The sequence below is a fragment of the Passer domesticus genome, chromosome 1, assembly GCF_036417665.1.
Source record: "Passer domesticus isolate bPasDom1 chromosome 1, bPasDom1.hap1, whole genome shotgun sequence".
NCBI classification, from domain to species: domain Eukaryota; kingdom Metazoa; phylum Chordata; class Aves; order Passeriformes; family Passeridae; genus Passer; species Passer domesticus.
The window spans coordinates 104424734-104444146 of NC_087474.1; the positions used below are offsets into that span (position 1 = coordinate 104424734).

The following is a 19413-nucleotide window of genomic DNA, read 5'->3' on the forward strand; positions in this document are numbered from 1 at the left end:
AAATTTTACTTTGCTCTTGCTCAGCCCTTTCACTAGGATTTCTCTTTTTTAGAAAGCAAGACACTGAGGAATTGTGGAATGGAGGTCCAGACCCCTGTCTGATCTGGTGTCTCCAGCTCCTGATCCCATATTTAGATGTAACTTGGGTATTTTCTACCAGGTTTCACTGTCTCTGGAGGTGCACATAATGGTGGACTTAACTCTGAAAATTTCCATGTACAGGGAAGTTTTCTGGAAATTACAGTTCTCAGACAAGCCATAAAATGATATGACAGGAATAGTCTAGCATAATAGTAATTTCCTTTACAGAATAAATTTGGTGAATATTTAGACAAATATTTTAGCAGTTCAGATATCTATATTTCCACAGCCTTCATTAAGATGTCTCTTATTGTCTGAGACAAGAGGTAGTGATACTTAATATTGCTTCAAAGTGTGGATCTTCCAGCTGTGATTGAAATTCCTGCTGCGAAAAAGAAGAAAGAAAAACTGCACCTTCCCAGCTCTGCAGGGGCAAATGCGATGGACCACTAGTGGTGTAAACTAATGGGCACTTCTTATAGCTGCAAACTGTTTTTCAAGTACAAGAAATCAAATTTGGTGTCTTTGGAGGGGAACGATCACCACTGAAGAGCTCTTATAAAATATTTAAATGCCCTTAGTTTTTATCTGCAACTTTAATTTCCTATAAAACACATTCTATAGGTACTTACCCGTCAAATATTGAGATGCTTCTAGCTTTGTGTTTTGTATTAAGTTTTTATTTCCGTCAATTTGTATTTTAGATTGAAAATCAAGAACCTTTCAAGATAGTTTTGATTAATCTTAGGCACAACTTGGCTTCATTTATTTTTTATGTTTTGATGGTAATTTACCATGGCATAAAATTGTTTTGCATTAAACTACACTCATGAATCAAGAGTCTTTTCCATTAACAAGATCCATTTAAAGAATAAGCCCACCTACAAATCAAGTATTTTGTGTCAGTTTCTGTAATTATTGTTTGGAAAAAACTGGTACAATGGCACTGTGAATTATTTCAGTGCATAGATGATTTAGACAAATATACCAGAAATATTAATATAACTGGTACTGCGCTAAATTATCTGGCAGAGGCCATGGTTTAAGGCCTGTTAATCTCATACACGGAAAAAGACAGCTTTAGTTTATGCTATTTGGATTGCAAGATTTTTTTTTTTTTAAAGAGACTTCTACTCATCAGGAAATTATTCAGGACTACCTTAGATCCCTAGCTAGGAAACAGAGTAATATCTAGTGACTGGAGCCCCTAGGTTAACACAAATCTATTTTGTGATATATATACATATACACACACATATAAATATATAAATATATAAATATATAAATATATAAATATATAGATATATGTAACTATTTCTTAAATATATATGTATGTATATGTTTATAGGTGTATGTAGAAAAATGTTCACAGAAGAATTCCCTTGTTCATAAAGTTGTTTAGAAAGGCTGGCATATTAAAAGGAGATCAGGTAGCATCCATTAAGTTTATGGCATCTGTGGATAATATATTTCTGACCAGCCTTGTTGAGATTATTTTATTTGATTTCAAAGTTGACGATATTCTTGTACTGTATTCAATAGTTGTGCATTATTGACAGGAATTCACTATATCACATAATTATAAATAACAAAATTACCACATTAGTTCTCTTGTAAATTTTTAAAATTTAAAGTTGTTTCTGTCTTCAAATTATGTATTTTCCCGCATGATTTCAGCAGATGTAGTTCATGTAGCAGGGAGGATGGGTGAAAATCAGATTGTACATTTTTGGCTTTCATCAAACACTTGAAAATGAGTAGCTGAGGCACTGGAAATACTAATTTTATTAATCTCCTTACAATCTTTGCAGTTTTTTACTATCTGTCTTTTAACTTGCTCTAATATATTGACTATTCTTATGAAACATTTAAAATTTGATTGTTCAGAGCATATATGGCAAAATTCTGACAACAGAACACCTTCTATACTACTACTACTACTACTACTAATAATAGTAATAAATGACAAGAATCCTTATTCTAAAAGTAAATAGCTAATATTAAACATGGATATTTTATTTGTTATGATGAAATGCAATGTCTTCTGTAGATGACATGGTTTCAGTGGCTGATAGAGTAAGTCCACTTGGTTTCAGAATGCCAGTATTTTTTAATTTTGTCATCAACTCCCACCAGTCAAGATTGAACTAGAGCTGCCTGGTGTCCTCAGAATTGTCTGAGGCAATCGATACCTCTCTTTTTACAATTAGTTTTACATTTCAGGAGTGAAGTAGAAGTCTTTTCCTCAATGCGAGTGAAGCGACCTCTCCTTATACCTGCAGACTGACATCAAAATTCTGAGAAATGAGAACAAGCCCATTTATCTCAGTAGGTGTTAACTCACATGCCCCAAAACGGCTGCTTTACATCAAGTTTCTCAACATGCCTTAACATTTCAGTGTAGTTGAAGTATATAAGGCCATAACTGCTGGTTAGCTGCTGGTAGTATAATGGAGGGCTAGTTTAGGCCACAGAGGGTGTGGGATCAGCCTCTTTCATCTTGGGATCCAACCTCAGCTACTTTTTCCCTGTTGGATACTTTAGGAGAGTGGGAGCAAGAATCGCACTGTTCATTACTTGGTTTGTTTTAAAGCTCTAATGCGGAAGAAGAGCGAGAAGTATTTCCTCTTCTATTTGCTTCACTTCAATTCTTGCATGGCTTCTGATGTTTTCATTCCTGGAGTGAATCCCCAGGCCTTAAAATGTGCTGTTTTCTGGCCTGGCTAAATCTGTGTCCTAATCCCTAGATCAGAACTCCCAAGAAGGAGGAATACGGGGCCATATGTCATGGCTATTGTTAACATGTTTTTTTAAATTGCTTGTCATGACACTTTAGAGCAACCTGATCTGAGACCTGTCAGACAGCACATGCAACAGCATGAGAAGCCCGTCCTCAAAGGCCAGCACCAATATGAGAAACTGATTCTGATGTTAAGGCTCCTGTTTTCTGTGGTGCAGGTGAACCAGAAATTGAAAAAATTGAAAAGAATAACTGATGGTTTTATTGCATTATATTTAAAAATAAAAGATGCCTCATCTTTTATTGTATGTGAACATGCAAAGATAAACAAATTTTCTTTCAAAGAGGCACCTTCAAAATGAAATTCAAGACATGAAAATTTGTGAGCTCACCCTTACTTTGAAATCTTTGTGGAATTAAAGAATTTCTCTGCAAATGTCTTTTATTGTTGAGGGATGACATATCCTTTCGTTTTTTGTTGTTTTTTTTTTTTTTTTTAAGTTGGCCTCTTTGATGGTTATAATAATTTCCTGTTAGGAGGAGCACATGGGTTTACTATATATCTCAACCAGGCAACCCTTCCTGCTTCTCAGAGGATTAATTGGAGGTCTCCTACCATTTTGAGTGGTTAATAAAACATGTATCTGACAAGAAAATCAATTCACCTGATTCCCCCTGCCTAGGTAAAAGCTGTTAAGCACAAATTCTAGAAATTTGAGAAAACACAAAAAACAAGTGATTTCTCTGCCACTTCACTGTAAAATGAGATTTCTGAAATGTATGACAATTAGCTGTAATGGATGTTCTGCCAAAGCCTAATACAGAGCTGTGGGGTTTTTTTCCCTGATGATGTTTAACTGCAGCTAAATATGCCAAGTTGACATTTGCCTGCAATTACCATGGAACCATATTGAGATCTTCACTCTCTGAAGAGATTTTCAATGACTACAACATCTTCTAGGATAACATCTTGTTTTCATTAATCTCTGTAGTGACTCTTGCTGCTGGCAACCCATGACTTAGACATATTTTCTCTCTCACTTGGGGAATTGACATCACTTTTTCTGTTAAATAAATTTGAAAAAAATTGAAATAAAATATATATATATATAAAGAAACTCCTGAATCTAATTTCAAACATGAAGCATTAACAAATAATAAGGTAATCTAAGGTCCTCACAGAGTAGGCTTTTCAACATTTTTATTCTATGTCCTTTGTTGCAGTGTGACCTAAGAAAATGTGAGCATCTAAATGTAAGTAATACAAACCACCTAAAAATTCCAATTCTGTTCATATATTGACATAAGTGAACTCAAGACTATGTCCTACTCTCAAATTATGAGAACAATGTGGAGACAAGGGCATACAGAAATTTTCTGTCTTCTCTTCTGTCTAGGCATGCTCTGTATTTTGAAGTATGGAAATTAATTTTTAATTTACTGAAAAATTAAACTATTTCTGTGACAAAATTTGCTGCTAACCCCTTGTAATACCTGACAATAGGTGTTCTGTCTAAAACCACAATTAATAATATCATTGGATGTCACTGTCTGAGGAAACCATTAACACTGGATTTGTATTAAAATTAAAAAAAAAAAATTAAAAAGGAAAGAAAATGTTGGACTTTCCTCACAGATAACTGCACATAGTGCTTGTCCATTGCTTTACAATTGTCTTTGAAGAGGGGTTTATAGGACAGCTGTTTCTGAATATTAATCAGAAATCTAGCAAGCCTGCTAACAGCAGACAAAGACATGATCTACGTAATAGTAAGATACATACTGGAGCAGGCATGGGATTACCCTTTCAGAAAGGAAGGAAAACAGTGTAGTTATACCATCTGTGTTATATACTGCAGGAATAATTTTAGGAAGGATACATCTATTCTGCAGTCACATTTGCTGATTTGGGGATACTGATTATTTCCTTCCCCTTGTCCTGATTCATTAATATAATCAAGAAAAACTGGTTTGTTCTACTTCAGAGAAAACTCAGACTTAAGAAAAGCAATCTGTTATGTGGCAGAATTTTCTGGTTTATATACTATAGATTACTGATGATATCTATTTCTCATTTTACTAGTTAGAAATATGCTCTACCTTGTTGCAGAAAGTTTTAGATGATATGTGAAAGATAGTGAACCACTCAGTGCTGTAGAAGTTGTAGAAGTAACAGAGAGGCACTCCTCACCTTTCAGCAGCAGTTTTCAACGCAGCCATCACACACTGAAATGTTGGCTTTTTTACTAATAAGTTGTGACAAAACTCCGGTGTGGCCACATCCTTGAAGTGGAACTGTCTGCAACTTTTCCTTAAAGTGATATTACCAAAAATCATTGATGACTTTCCAATTACTAAAACACAATCTTATTACAGCAGAGGAACAAAGAAACTTTTGAAATGTCAAAAAGTCAGATTTGCTGGCTAAGACATTAAAAGTTCTGACAAAAATAAAATATTCACAACCCATAAATCTTGCACTTTTCTAGGATGATTTTCCAATTGCTTTATTTTTCCTTTTTTGTTTTTTTTAATTCTGTGCCATACAGTTGGTTATGTTATTATAGTCTTATCATATTGTCACTGTCTTAGTGGTACTTTACATCTTTCTTTGTCCATAAGATCCACCCTCTGCAATCCAGAAGTTTTCCTCCAGCTGGTCATTCCCAGTGTCTTCCAGGGACAGTTCCATCTTTGATTCATTTAGCTATGCAGTTTTCATGCTCTAGAACAAAACAGTGAGCAGACAGCTCCTCACTGATGACAAGCACCTTTTGAAACAAAATATACAGTAAACTGTCATCAAGTCTATCTTGGATACTATGCCTGTCAGACAAGATTTCATGGAGTTTATTCTTTTATCTTGAGTCAGCTGCCAATAGCAGCACCAAGCTTCTTATAAGTGGGGTTGGATGCAGATGCACAGAAAAAGTGCTAGAGTTACACATGGCCTAGAATGGATGTATCACATCAAGCAACACAAATTTAGTGTATGTAGAGAATATTTGTTAAGCACTCAATCTGAAAACCTCAGACATGTTCTTTCTTTATTCAACGAATAGAAAAATACATTTTCTGCTCTGGTCGTCCTCTCTTTTGATAGAGTCATCCCCTGTTTTGACAGATGTTGGGTCTCCTGGAAAAGATTTCATATGACCTTATATTGTATTGAAATATGCTTAAGATTTTGAGGCTTCTGGTGCTACATAAGTGGATCAAGAAACACTGGTGTGTTAAGAGTTGAAATATGAGTTTGGAAGAAAGGAGGTATTGAAAAGGGAAGTGAGCTGTCTAGAGAGACACATGAGATGGAAGACAACAGGTTGAATAAGAATCAATATCTTAAGTTATACACAATGAAATTGTTTCAGAAGAAAAATCCTCCTGGGTCTTATTACAAGCCTAACTATTTCAGACATAAGCATATTATTTTTATTAATTTAATACCAAAAGAACATGAAATTTGAGAAATACTGGTATTGATAGTTTGTCCTTTTAGAGGAATGCCTTTGCTGCGGAAATCATCCTTTTGGTCAGGTTATATAACTTCAGTGGCCAAATGGGTGGGAATCTTGTAGATACACCCCCACTGGAGGGGCCAGTTAAAGACCTTTATATTAGCCTATCTGAGGAATAAGTTGGATAATGATTCTTGGAGCAAGAACTGTCTAGGCATTGTTTATCACTCATAAGGGGCTCTAGAATGTTGTGTGCAGTCTGCAGAAAGAGATATAATTGAAGTGGAGGAATACAGAAATGAACGTCATCTTGTTTATGTGCTTTCATGGCAATGGAAATAGAGGGGTGGTTTATGTGGTGTGGGGTGCTGTTTGTATGCCTGTTTTCAAAGCAAAGATCATTCAGTGGGCTTCATCCAAAGCTTCCAGAAGCATAGACAGAATGTAATATTTTTTGGTCCCAAAAATGAGGTCTGTTTCTGAGCTGTGGCAGAAAAGACAGTGAGAAATGGAGGGAAAACTGACAGAATTAAGATCAAGATCTATTGGGAGGATCCTGCAGAGCAGGCTTTCTCTCTTGATTGTACAGAGAAGGGGTAAGTTTCTGTCTTACATTTCTGTAAGAAATGCTGCTTCCTTACCCACACTGTGTGAGGGCAGCAGTGAGAATCTATTTTTATTTTCTTTTTTCTTTTAACCCAACACCATGATATCAAGAAAGCAGAAAGAGAAATAATAATTCTCCTAGCAGCTGCCTGATTTTTCTGTACTTAAAGCTAATCTTTAAGTAACTTTAATCTGAATGCAGAATAGCAGAAGGTTTAAAATGATGGCATGTCACAAACATAGTATGTTTTATGTTATATATATACAAAGATGTATACATATGCTGATTCTGCTTCCCTTGCAGATTTGTAAAGTTTTAATTTAGCATGTGAAACAATGTTGTGATAAATTCATTCTCTATAGATTAATAGATATATATCAGCTGAAGAAGCAGCAGGTCCCTAACCTGGGCTCAGAGTTGGCTTTCCTCAATTTATACAACAAAGTCTTCATTCCCTCCTTGCTCTAAAGAGAATGCTGAGCATGAAAAGAGAACTTTGGCATATGTATTAGGCACATATGCCTAATATGATTCATTATCATATTCTAAATGGGGAGTGAGATCAATGTGGGAGACTCTGGGCTCACTCCCTGTTATGTCCTCCCTACTGTTCTGCATTTACTCTATTGAAAGAGTACGTCATGGGGAAGGTACATCATTAGGTAGTGTTCTTCTGCATGTATTTAAAAATGTATTTGAATACTCCACCATTTAAAAAACCCCTCACATACCAATGCACAGCTTTAGAAGTCAAACACCTCCTCAGTCTTTCGGATTTAAATGCAGAATGACTAAAATAAAACAGATAAAAATAATTTATTACCTGAATTTCTTTTTGGACATGAACAAATACAACACGATCTCAGATACTGGGAAACTTACACAGCTTGACCTCTCTTTAGTCCATTGATTTAGGACATAAAAACTGCATAACTGAAAAGAATTTTTAAAATTTTTTGAGCATGCAGTGTATTGTATTGTATTCAGTGTGTTGGGAGTCCTGGAACGTGATGGGAATGCATTCAAAAATCCACTATAAATTAAAATCATAAAAATGGGAAAATATCATACTTTTCAAATAAACTACAATTACAAATAATAACTACGCCACCATTTTATTATGTTATTTTATAGAACGTGTAATATTTCCTTGTGTGGGGAGACTTTTTTGATTAGAGGCCAAGCATGTTGATAAAATCTTTGTTGGAGGATGAGTGCAGCTCTGGGACCTCAGCAGGGAAGAAGTGTGAGTCTCAGGCCATCCAGGGCTGTGGTTCCCCAGCTGGCAATCTCAGCAGGGACACCAAGTACAAAATCAACCTCTCACCCCTAGATGTCTCCCCAGGTCAGAATTAAGAAACGACAGTAGAATAATGTATAAAAGTTTATATTTGATGTTAACTATTTTTATGTGTTTTACAGAGAAATGTATCATCATTTTCAGATATTTGATGTAAACAAACTTTTTCCAAAGATACTAGGTTAAGCTTAATTATATGCTCACTTTTATAACTATGACTGTTATCTGTGGTAACAGTTTTTCAGAAAATGTTACATTTTAAGCATCTCAGGATACTTGCCTTTCCGTGGTAATATAATTAGCTCTTTATCTGTTGGGGTTTTGTTTTCAGTGAATCATTAGGATCACTCATTTCAAATCTAAATGTGAATGAAGCATGTTTCAACTTCCCTTCCTGTCAAAGGTACATATAACCTGGTAGCTCATTAAAATTAAACAAAAATGCCACTGAGAACTTTAAAATTCATATTTTATTTCTTTTCAGTGCGTGTGAAGAATGTTAAGTATTTACATTGGACCAGAAATCAAACAAGCAGACAAATGTTTAAGGTTGAAAAGGGCTCATTTGCTGTCATCAATGAGGGAACGTGAAGATAATAGAAAATCTGTCACCATTTCAAAACAGTAGGAGAGACACAATTCATATTTGTTACTAGAAAGATCAATTTTTTGGTGGTACATTGCGGAAGAATTAGGCATAAGAATAGTGCTAGCATATTAAAAGCAAACCAGTAATACTGATGTCTCTTTACTTTTCTTGTCTAATTAAGTCCAAACCCACACCTGTCAGAAATATATCAGTTAAGTCTTCTAGGGATTTTCTCCTGGTGGGGAGCCCACGCTTCATTGACTACCCAGGGATGCCAGTTCTCGGGATCTCCTCTGGTCTGGTCTGGTTGGTGTGATTAGGAAGATCCCAAGGTGTGTCTCTGTTTAAAAGTCTCTTTTCCCCAACCCTGTGATTGCTACTACTATGCTACTTAAACTTTTGTGCTGTGTAATTCTTCATATAAGGTTGGTGATTTGCTCCTTGAGTTGAGATCAAATTTCCAGGTGTCTTTTGCTTGCTGCCAGGGTCACCGGGCCCCTGCTGGGGCTTTGAGACTTCCAGGGCATCCAGAGAGATGTCCTGGGTTCCAACAAAGTCTATGGCCAAATTTAAAATTTTTCTTTCATGTTCTATATAGTTCTCCAGGTTGCAGCAGCGCTACACATATGGTTCTGCTCAATTAGGTGGGACCCCTCATCTAGCTAATTTATTTGAGTTTTCTTCATGTGTAGTATAAATGGTCATGTTTGTAGATGTAGGAAGAGACCCATGCCTTGAATTTCTCAAGGTTTAAAAAACAGACTGGGAGAGAAGAGATTCTCAGTGTTTGCGAACCTTGGTATTTTAGCCTTACTTTCTAATCAATAGCTTAATAGCAACTACTGCAGCCTTGAGATCCCAAAGTGAGAGTTGGCATTTAACTAATCTAATCAGTTGAGAACATTTCTATCCATGGAGTCAGAGCTATTACACTTACTGAAAAACAGAATATAGAGTTGGAGCAAGGGACACATCCATCATAAAGAGCTCTGTCTGAAGAAGGGCTTTGGATATCACAAATGCATTATTGCTTTACATGGCAAACTTTATTGCTAAATAAAAACAAGTTTATTATATAATGAATTTTACTTACCCAGAGTTCTTCATAAGGTAAAGGAATTTTTTTTTGGGGGGAGGTGGTGGGGGAAGAGAGCCTTTTACTTTTTTTCAGAGTTTTCCTGACGAAGAAAGTACATCATTACTGTTGTCTGAAAAACCACTGGGGTTTAGGGGCTCATAGGTAAAGTGCTACTTCCCACACTTTTCCCTGATTAATTTTGATTTTATGCAGTGTGCAGAAAAAGGTTATCTTTTATTTCACTCAGCTCCCTTTCATCTCAGGGTGGAGGGGTGCCAGACAGATTGGGAAAACAAGGAAACAAGATGTAGTTTAGCCAGCCTTCTTTCCCAATGACCTGAAGAGTTCGGAGGAAAAATACAAACCTTCATTTAATAGTACATAAAATGAAGGCACAGATCTTTTGGATTTTAATCTGGCTCTAGAAAGAACAATTTAAGGATCTCAGCATTAGTCTTCTTTTAATATTGTACTGAAAGAAACTCTTTTGTTTGTTCTACAGTACACCTTTCTATTTGTTGCTTTTTGGGGGAGGGAGGGAGAGAGGGACACACAAAATTTTATTTAGGCCATCTCTTTGTGTGAGTATATGTGTGTGTGTTTGTTTTGGTAGAGGCTTTGTGTTTGTTTGGGTTTTTGTGGGTATTTTTAGGTTAGTCATAAAGAAATCCTGGCAGGCATCAGGTTGTCTTATCTATCATTAATCCAATAGTATTGATTCTTCATTTTTGTGTTTCTCACTCTATAATTTACTATGCTAAAGAAGAAAAAGTACTTTAGAACTTTATTATCTAGATAGCACTGTGAAGCTCACTGTACCTCCTTTCAGCTAAACTTATGGGATGAAATATTAACAACAACAACAAAAAAAGAATATGAGCACTAAAACACGCACGTAATTTTTCAGTCAAATTATATCTATTGTGCAGATAAGATGTGCCCACTTATGAAATATTCTAATTTACTTAGATGAAACAGGCTTGATTTCAGAGCAGAGATCAGAAAAGCTCACTTTTAAGGCAGACCTAAGAAAGAGAAGGGATACTAGTTTTAAATGAGTTAACACTCTGTAAAACAACAAATAGTCCTTCTGACAAATTCTCAAAACTTTCTTTTTATTTGTGTATACTTCATATCCACTTGCTGATAAAATTTTTATTGTAAAAATAAATATATATAAAGATTCATAGACACAGATTCTTCTAATTCAAAATCAAATAGTATTTTGCATGCTGGCATTATATTTTCTTGCTCTGAGGCAATAATTACACCACTGTTCCTTGCTACTTAGGAAAATATTATAATCCAAGAATTAACAGACTACATGTTGATTATAATTTCCTGGTTAGTAATGCTCATGCTGGTAAGAAGAATGCAAATATAATAAAATTCTCCTTCTCCAGTTGCAGCATACCAATTGGAGGCCTCATTTTCCAATTCTCAGTGATAGATTTAGACTGTTTTTGCCTTTTGTGTCCTGTTGAGAACAGGACATAGTCTTTGTCTCATTTATCAGCTTTCTCATTCAATGCTACTTTATTTGCAGGGATTTTTGTTTGGTATTCTTTACTAGTGTTCCACAATGTTAAAGGTTCAACATAAAGATAGCATCAAATGAGGAAACCTGCCAGTTTAGCCAGTTCTAAGAGGAAAGTAACATTCTGATTGCCAGCAGCAAAGCCTTATCTTTACCAGCCATTCTCCCACATGATCTTATGTCAGTGACTGCATATGTATAAGTCCTAAATAATCTTTTTCGCTGATCTCTCCAACATTTTTTTGTGCCATGTGAATGACCCAGTCTTCTTTTAACATTTCCTGGAAGATTTATCAGAAAATATCCTGTCTTAGGTACTTTTGCCAACATTGTTCTGTTTACCACTGCTTTCTGGAGATGTATGCCACACAAAGGATTTAACAAGGGTTTTCAAAAGGTTTTTTTTCTGTTTTGACTGTGTTTGTCTAAAGTATAGTTTTTATGAATAAAAAGATTTTGTATTCATCTTGCTAGCATGGTCATTGAAAATGAATAAGCAAAAAATCATTTGCCAATGTAATCATAGCTACTGAATATTTCTACAACATGTTCTTGTTCATGGGCCATTTAACCCATCAGAATCCTTCCTCATTTTCTTGGTCATATGAGGTGATGTGTATGAGTTTTTTGTTTTTGTTTTTTTTCCATGTTATAATTGTTTTGTGTATTTTTTTTTAATTTTGTCATATAAGGTTCATTTGGTTCATTTAAGGAAATTTCAATGCCTCTGTCAGATGTCAGGAACTGATTCTGGTTAACTGATTACTCCAAATAATTAATTTTCCACTTGAAATCACCTATGTTATTTATTAGCCTTTGATCATTAGATGATCTCACAATCCCCAAACCAAATTTATCTTGTAAGTTCTGATATGTGCTAAGGACCATGCAGAGTTTAGAGCCACGATTTATCTTTTCTACAGCAATTATTCAAAAATGCTGCAACCTGTTGACTTTTTCTCCACAGTTCCAATCCATGTATTGACTTTTGCTGTTTCTTCCTGTGTGACTGTATGAAGCTGCAGTCTGATGCCTGAAAATTTTCCATTACTTCCTGCTGCTATATCTACTGAAAGCATTTTTAATAGGAACGATATTAACAACTATATAATAAAAATTGTTAGAGGAAAAAGTGTGCCAAAATCAACCGACAAGAACATATTTTAAAGTGCAAGCCACTTCTAGATTTAAGCTTGGAATCTGTTTGCCAGTCATCCTAGGTCTGACCTCTCTGTGAGGGGCACCAGTATAGGTTTCCTACTGCTGGGGCAGAAGAATGGCACTTGCCTAACATGAAGCCATTTCTTTAAGTTTATGTAAAACATAAAACCTGGAACATAATCCATTGCTCTGGAGTCTTTGCACACCTGTGTGAGATGAAAAGCAGAAAGAGGGTAGAGGGGCTCAGAAATGCTGGCTGATTTCCAAGGATCATCTCCTTTAAGCTCAGGAGCAAGGCACCTCAGCAAGGAAGTAATTTGGCAAAAATGTCGGAAGACCTCTAGGAATGGATAAGAAGCTGCTGAGAAAACTCAGAGCAAAAAAGTTTTCAGGAGGTGGAAGTGAGAACAGGTGCCCTGGGAGGAGTACTCAAAGTATATGGGAAGATAGGGACAAAGTTAGGGAAGACAAGTTCCAGTTAGAACTGAACATTACAAGGGATATTAAGGACAAAAAGGTTTTCCTATAGAAGTATTGAAAGCAAAAGAAAGACAAGGGATATGTTGGCCCTCTCCAGGAGGAAACAGGACACCTGACTGTCCTGGACAAAGAGGTGGCTGAGGTTCTAAACAACTTTTATGCCTCAGTCTTGACAGACCTAAGTGATGGGCCGATTAAAACCTCATGAGGTTCAACAAAGCAAAGCACAAAATCCTACACCTGGGTCATGGAAATCCCAGACACACACAGGCTGGGCAGAGAAATGATTGAGAGCATCCCTGCAGACCAAGACTTGGGGGTGATGGTTGATGAAAAACTCACCATGAGCTGGAAGAGTGTGCTCATATCCCAGAAAGCCAATGGAATTCTGGGCTGCATGCAAAGCAGGGCAGGGAACAGGTCGAAGGAGGAGATCCTCTACTTTGCTCTTGTGAGACCCCACCTGGAGTACTGGGTATGCTTCTGATGCCTCCAATATAAAAAGGACGTGAAACTATTGGAGCAAGTCCAGAGCAGGGCCACGAAGTTGACAAGAGCCCTGGAGCACTTCCCATATGAGGACTGGCTGAGAAAGTCGGTGCTGTTCAGCACAGAGAAGAGGAGGTTATGTGGAGACCTCATCACAATCTTCCAATATGTGAAGTGGGCCTACAGGGAAGCTAGTGAGGGACAATTCATCAGCAACTGTAGTGATAGGAAAAGGAGCCAAGGGTACAAATTGAAAGAGAGGAAATGTAGGTTAGATATGTGGAAAAAATTCTTTACTGTGAGAGTGGTGGGACACAGGAACAGCTTGCCCAGAGAGGCTGGGGATGCCTCAAACCCAACAGTGTTCAAAACCAGTTTAGATGATGCCTTGAGTGGCCTGGTCTAGTGGGAGGTGGTCCTGTCCATAGCAGTGGGGGTTGGAACTAGATGATCATTAGGGTCCATTTCCACCCCATGCATTCTATGATTCCAAAACTAAAGTCAGTGGAATGAAATGAGGAAGGAAGAAAAGAGGAATTGGCCCCAGCTCTATAACAGCACTTTAAAATCAGGCAAAGGAGGGAACACAGGGTCCATGTCTTTGTCCCAGTTGCTACTGCAGGGACACTTTTGTGCTGTGGGACTGCAGCAGGTGTTTATGCTGGTGTTTGGGGCATGGGGCCTGTAGCACCCTGCTCTGCAAGGGGGCTTCATCCTGTGTGCCATGACAAAAAATATACCTACACCTAAAAGACATTTTGAGAATGCATATGGTTTTTTCCTTGGGAGAGGGATAGTAAAAATCATCAAATTGGGTATTCAAAGTCTTTTAATAAATATTTACAAATATCATTGAAAAGAAATTAAGAAACAGCAACAAAAAATGGCATAGTAGGGGAAACTTTGTGATGGTGCTTTTCAGTGGTGGGGTAAAGAACTCTGTCAGTAACATGAAAATATGAAAATATGCATGTGTTTTGAAACCCCTAGAAGGGAGGGGTTATATCAATAACTATACCAGAATGGATACCTGAACTATGCCAGAATAGGTTGATATATTTGTGACTTGTTTTGATGTATAAGTGAAATCAAAATGATTTTTAAATCCATTCGTATCAGGATTTCAAAACCAAAAAGGAGGGAAAAAAGAAAGAAAGAAAAAAGAAGTGTGTTGCCGGAAAGTACAGCTCATTTGTAGTTCTTACCCATTGCTTCTTTGAAAGGAATGGCCTAAGAATTATGCTGAAGCCAAAAGTGAAATTTACTGTATTTTATATCCCTTTCAGTGATAAGAACAGCAGTCTATGAGCAGATGCCCATCATGCTTTGCCTTTTGCTATAAATATTTATCACTTAAATGTAGCCTGTATAATTTAAAAGACCAGTATAAAAGAGAGCAAGGCAGCAAATGAATGTGCACAGCTTCAGCAAGAGGGTTAGTAAATAACATCATCCTCAATTCACAGATATGAAAAATGAGATGTTATAATCTTTCTCAGGTCATTGTCAGATTAAAGGAAGACACTGGAGCTAAAGCTGTTAATTTATATATATTTATCCAGGAAACTTAGTGCACACATAAAAATATAATCAGATTTTACAAAGTAGGGATTTCATGTCTCTCTTGTTTCAAATGTTGGGCTGCAGTGCAGTCAGGGATGTACTTTATGCATGGTGTGAAGGAGCTGCATACCTCTGTCACTAAGTGACTGGGATGATCTATATGTAAATATAAATTTATTCTGGAGTTGCTCCTCACATGACAGTGCTTTTTCTGAAATTTAACATTCAGTGCGGAGAACTGCTTCCTGACAGCTGTTTTGGTCAACAGATTGTAGGGGCTCTTTGCTTTTGAGGGCTTTCTCTTTGTTTGGGTTTTGTTTGTTTGTAGTGAAATAGGACTGATGAACTGAAATTCTTAACTTCTGGGAGATCTTTATTTCCATATTTAAAATTATTTTAACAAACTGATTCCTATTTAATTTGTTTATCATGAAGAAATAATGGAAAACAGTCATCAGTCACCCTTTCCTATTTTTTATTTTGCCTTACTAGTTTAAGTGCAACTTCAAAATTATGTATAATATAAAAGGCTGCTAGAGTTGATAGATGAATTTTTTAGCCAGTGAAAAATAATGAAATTCCTTTTTACCTTAAAACTTGCTGTAAAATGTATAAATAATGAAATTTATTTAATTGAGAGCTAAATAATTAATATGGTCTTATTGTTCATCTTTACATGCATTTCTAATGCTGCAGAAATTTATAGTGTGGAAATTCTACTCTTGTCTTGTAATTTTTTAACTTTTATCCTTATTTGACTAGATTATTTTAACTGAAAGACAGTCCCTTCAACAATAAATTATGAAAACTTTAATAAAGAGGAATGCTTTTTAGATATTTAAATGTATAAATCTCACTCATCTGACATCCATTGTCTCATTTTGTTTGTGACATCAGGTTTGCTTGTTTGGAATTTTATATTTCCAAACAGAAGAGAATGTAAGAGCTCTAATTCAAAGCATCAATCACAGAGAATGAACGTAACTTAATGTCACTGCTGAATCAGGCCATCAATTTATTGCTTTGTAAAAGCAATCAGCAAGCTATCAAGCAATAAAGTGTATGGGGAAAGTGCTTCTTTTGAGATGGCACAGCCATTGACAATGATATACTGATGGAGAATAGCAACTATTTTACTGTGGTAGTATGCCTATTACTTGTTAAAAGCTCTGAGCTGTTCAACAGATGTGAAATATGTTTCTTATTATTATGGATCAATCTAGTTTGTTTAATAGCCTTGTATGGCACTTAGATTCACTGTCTTATTTAATGAGGTTATATTTGCACTCTCTGGCTCTTTTGTTTTAGTTGAAGGTATGACTTCAGTTTTCCACTCAGTTTTCCAAGAAATAATAAATACTCAGACAATTTTTTTTTTTACTGGCTTATTATGACAAGTGCTACAGAGCAAAGTGCAGAGCCTTTTAAATCCTGTTATTGTACCAAAATAACAAATATTTTACACTGTGCTAAAAAGATATAATGGAGTTTTTAATAGATACCTAAAATGCATGCCTTTAGCATTTTATTGTTGTGAGGTTTTTTTTTTCTTCCTTATATCCATGCCCCATGTTCCATGTTATCTTATGATAAAAAAGAGCTAGAAGGACTAGGATAGCATACAGTCAGCTCACCTGATTTGTGCTGATGAGGTTCATATGTTATATTGGTATAGTGAACCCTGCAACTGTTATCTGCTCTAGACAGGAGGTCTAAAACTAACAATCTCATCTGTGTCATCGATGCTGGGAACAGCTGATGTGGCCTCAGGGACAAGAACTTTTAGAAATAAAGCATTAAAAGTCTTTGATTCTCTTGATGTGTCCTAAAGGATTTCTGTGGTAGTTGGTACCACACAGTTAAATTTACTAGCCTGCTACCAGAAGTTTTGATGAGATTTCCAGCAGAATTTTTAATCACTTAACCTTTCCAATTGCATTAAGATGAGCTGTCAGGGGTCTCCTTTCTTAATGCTTAATAAAAACCTCTTCTGTCTCCACACTTTCTTTACCTTTTAAACTCCAATAAATTCCTGGAACTCTTTTGTTGCTCGGGGAATTTGTAGCCCCAAGTTCAGACCATACCTTATTTCCCTAAATGCACAATTTAAAAACTCAAATGACTGTGGATTAACACACTGTTCTTTGCTATCTTTTCAGATGATTTTGGCATTTCTAGATTAATGAAAAATGCACAATTACATATAAATCAAGTATTTTCCTGTACCATTAACTATATGAATTTGTTGCCTTTTTTATCCAACTCAGTTCTACAAAAGGATATATTCAACCCTTATTTACAAAACATGAATTAAATAAGCATGGCCAAGTTACTTTGAGAAGAAACAGTGTACTTATTAAATTAATTAAAGAATAAAAACTGAAGAATTAACATGGTAACACCCTCTTATGGTAGCATAGTGGTGGGTGACAGATCAGGAGTAGGAATCACCAATTCTCAGTATAAGCCCTTTTCCTCAGTTACAAATAGTTTTTTAAATACACTCTATCATTCAAGCTCTTTCTTCTGGTACACAAGGTGGCTTGGCCAACAGTTTTGACATATTGTTCTCTCTCTCTCAGGAAGCTCCTGAAATTTTCCATTGAAATGTGCTCTGTTCAAATTGTTTTTTTTTTTTTTTTCTTATTTAAATACATTTGCATATGTATTTATGTCTATATGTCTGTCCTAGGGAAAGTATAATCAAATAGATGCATTTCAATTTTGCTACTTAAAGTGATGGTTGTCTTTGATTTCCATGCAATGTCACTCATCATGTTTTTGCCATTTCTGTAAGAAATTTTATGTCTTGTACAAATTACTTTCTTCATGGCTGTTGCCCACTTCTCTAATCCTTCAGCATGGAATCTCCTATTTTGACTTTTTTACCATCCTGTAAAAAAATTGCCAATGAACTCAGGACTAGAAAACACTCCTATTGTTATAACATGGAAGTTCCATAAATAAAGGTAGTGAAAATTAAATTTCCTACATCCTTCTCTTATACATGTGAAATTATATAACATTATACTACTTGAATATCTTCTTTATAAAACTCTAATCAAGACACTGAAAAGAAATAGCCAAGAAGGAGGCAATTTTAAATGAAAGGTATTTTTTGTTTTCTTACCCAATTTAATTGAAAGTATATCCGCCTTCCACTCTTGAGTTCTCTTTTATTGCCTTTTTTAAAGGAAGAACTTACTCCTGAAATATAACAAAATGTGTCATTTAATGAGTGACTGTGAACTGGAAAAAAAATTTTTAGAAAATAGTTCCTATTGAATAAGTTCTTTGTTTTTATAACACCTCCAGTTTGTATTCAAATTTCTAATCGTTACATAGGTAACACAGCTAGGTAAATAACAGCTTCAAAAAGCTTCAATACAGGACATTTTGTGATCTTGAACAGATGAGTCAGATTTTGGAAACAACTCAGGCATTTTTTAGAAGTTATTGCTCCATTTGGTCATGACTTTCTGGAATGAAATGGTTTTATCAAGAAGTATGCTGGCTGAAACTAGTGCATTAAATACTGTGGCTTAATGTCAGTAAACCTCCTGCAATGAAGGGGAAGTTGTACAGGAAAGACTTTAAGAAATATGTTTCAAGATGCACTTTCTAAATCTCTCAATACAATTATGAGATGTCATTCTTTGACCCTCCACAGACTTGGCATTCAATTAAATTTTAATCCATTTGTTTAAAAAAAACCCAAAAATTTTAATTGGCCTCTATGGGATAGCAACAGTTTTGTTTCTCTGACGTTTAACTGCAACACTTATGTTTCTGCTTCATGGCACAAGGTCAGCTAAATTCACACTGAACATCTTTTCAGCTTCTTATATGTTCAAAAATCTTATTAAAAACTCAAACATTCTTCTTAATGTCGTGCTTTTTGAAACTTCCATAATGAACATGCTTTACAGAAAAAGACTAAAAAGCAGATTTTTTTAGAAATAAAGAGGGACATGTGTTCTTTATCTCTGGTGCTTTCTTTTTAAAACATTAATTTTCCAGTTTTGTCTCTTTTCGAGAGTATTAAATGACATAAAAAAGTGATTCTGTTTCAAGAATAACAATGCCCACAAAATGCTCTCACATGAGGATTTATTACCAATGACAATTTAATATTTGTGTACATTTATTCTGTAAATATATACTGACCCTACTTGCCTGTTCACCTTTACTAAACACTAAAATTTAACAGTACCTGCATTTTTAGTGTCAGAATTTGGGATTCTTTGCCTTTTTAATGTTTTGTTGACCATAAGCCCCACTATAAGAAAAGCAATGACCATAGTGTGGCAGAGAGAATAGGGACAGGCGG

The 19413-nt window shown here is 35.6% G+C and overlaps 1 long non-coding RNA gene across 1 annotated transcript in view; it reads left to right on the forward strand.

The window, feature by feature from the left end:
- Nucleotides 1-2336: 2336 nt before the first annotated feature.
- LOC135289076 (uncharacterized) overlaps nt 2337-19413 on the forward strand; it is an 85720-nt gene continuing 68643 nt past the window's right edge. Inside the window, exons 1-2 of the long non-coding RNA XR_010351879.1 lie at nt 2337-2409; nt 4046-4075. This is a non-coding gene — a long non-coding RNA (uncharacterized LOC135289076). The remainder of the gene's footprint in view (nt 2410-4045; nt 4076-19413) is intronic.